Source organism: Apis dorsata, unplaced genomic scaffold, assembly GCF_000469605.1.
Source record: "Apis dorsata unplaced genomic scaffold, Apis dorsata 1.3 scaffold_165, whole genome shotgun sequence".
NCBI lineage: Eukaryota > Metazoa > Arthropoda > Insecta > Hymenoptera > Apidae > Apis > Apis dorsata.
In genome coordinates, this window is record NW_006263454.1 from 918,433 (window position 1) to 920,833 (window position 2,401).

General features: G+C 35.2%; 1 protein-coding gene across 1 annotated transcript in view; it reads left to right on the plus strand.

Annotated features, from left to right (window-relative positions):
* LOC102677055 (very-long-chain enoyl-CoA reductase) overlaps positions 1-2,401 on the plus strand; it is a 118,750-nt gene that overhangs the window by 84,839 nt on the left and 31,510 nt on the right. The window lies entirely within an intron of this gene.

The window sequence follows — 2,401 nt, forward strand, 5'->3', positions numbered from 1 at the left end:
TTTCTAAATTCAATTATTCTTCCACAAATTATGGAAGAAATCGAAATGGAGGATGCGTCTCGACTCCGTTAAGATCCAATCCCCTGACGAGATGTACGCTCGCTTGTGTGCGCGCGTGTGTAGGATGCCAGGATCCTGGGGACGTGGTTTATTGCCTGGTATGCGATAGCAAGTGTTTCAAAGCGATACTTTTGCTACTGTGCTTTTAACACCGACATCCGGTATGTAATAGAATTTTGCGAGATAATAGCTTGACATCTTTGATGCGCCGCTTCAAAAGAAGCATGGATCGTTCGAACGAGGCAAAAAGGATTTTATTTCTTATTGTAATTCATACTTTAGTACCGTTATTATTGGATGCAAAGTTTTACCGCATTGTCCCGGGAAAATTGACATTCATTGGTCGAACGGTAAATCGGAGGCACGATAATTAAAATGTAATTTACACTTCGTTTAGTTTATTACTACACTACATAAAGTGTGGAATGCGGTATAAAAAGCAATGGGAATTAAATTGTAATTATCACGTCGTGAAAGGATCGACATTGTTCAACGGTAAATTAGAAAATTCAACGAGGATTTAATCGATAAAAAACTTTTCCGAAAACTTTATAAACTTCTCTGTTATTGAATATTTTATCCATCCAATTGCAAGATTATCATTGCAAACGCGATATCCATTAATATAAAAAGTATATAGATAAAATTTGAACGAAATTCGTGCCAAGTCGTTCGATCATCGTGCATATGCTTATTGCACGCAATCATCAATGGCCATTCAAAAACTCCATTTTATTTCTCGAAACCAATCTTGTCGCTACAAACATAATCTCGAGGAGCATTCTGGAGGGTGAAATCACGCGGTAAGCGTAAGACGAGAAGATGCTCTCGCAAGAAATCTCACTCACGTTCGTTGCGGGACGAGGAGGATCCCTGGAAGGATTAGAACGTTGGTTCGAGGAGATAACGATTTATCCTTGGACTTGTTCAATTCTCGAGCGCGATACAATGGTGGGTATCAGGGTATCGATTGTCGAGAGAAAGTTAAGGGTAGTTTGATCCTGTGACGATCAAATTGCTGAGTTATGTTCCTTTGTCTGTATCGTAGTTTCAATAGGTGAAGGGATGATTTTGGTCTGAATCTGAGCGAGCCGGGGTGTATCATTGTGTGTTGGTATCGTGCTTGTTGTAATTATCTCAATAACAATACGTGAGGTAAGGAAAGGGGATGTAATATTCTGAAGATAAAAAGAAAAAAATTGTCGGTATGTGTAATGCGAGTACAGTGTGAATAATTCTCGTCGACGAAAATAGAAGAGAAATTATAAAATTTGAAATTTAAAAATGTTGGAATATTAACTCAGCTTTGTGAAATAAGCGGCATTTGTGGTTACTAATTTGCGTAGAATATAACTGTCGAAGCTTTCTCTTTTTTATTTTTATTGCGTTATCTTCTTCTTCTTCTTTTTCTTCTTCTTGTTCTTCTTTTTCTTTTCTTTTTCCGGGTCGTGGTAAAAATTTATCTATGCATATAAATGTTAAATAATTCTTCTGCAACCATATTTTTAGATAACAATTTGAACAATTTTTATCAATTTCGTGCTACCATAAATTGCATAAACTGTTGGAATCATAATAATAAGTTCATAAGTATCTAACGAAAAAAATTTTTTCTTTAGGAGAGCATAGCATAGCATAGCATAGGATCATAATTTCATCGGATGATTCCCCGAGACACGATCGGGAAATAATGGAATATTTTAATATTAAATCGGTCATCCAACATTTGTCTTTCGCTTTCGGAACGATTTCAACCCAGTAACCGACTTTCCAGTTGGCGGCAACTCCTTCGGGGCTCCCAAGACTGAAAAGTTGAGCAAAAGAGGGGAAATAACAGCGGTCCTATCAATCCGTGAAAACATCTTAACCGTGGGCCACGAAGGAGAAATATTATCGAAAGTGTAATAACGTTTATCGGACCACGGCTCCCTTATTCCTATTCAAGTAAAGGGAGAATGCCTCTTATCCCACGGATTCATTCCATTTTCGCTATTGTTTTCCATCGGTAAATAGCTCTGATACTGATACGTTTTCTGTTTCATTTCATAGTAATAATATCGAATTAAAAAATGTTAATTAGGAATATTAAAAATTTAAGACGTGCTTCATATAAATATTATTTGCTGCAATTAAGATTTTATGATATTATAAGAAGGGTAAAATGAATGGTAACGATATTTTTTATTCCATAGAGGAAAATATTTCAAGCGAAAAAGTTCAAATCATTGAGATGTAATATAAAAGCGTTACATCAAAATATATATACAATATACAACTAATTCTATTTCTTGGAAAAACAAAAATTTCTCTCTCAAAAAAAAAAAAAAAAAAAAAAAAAAAA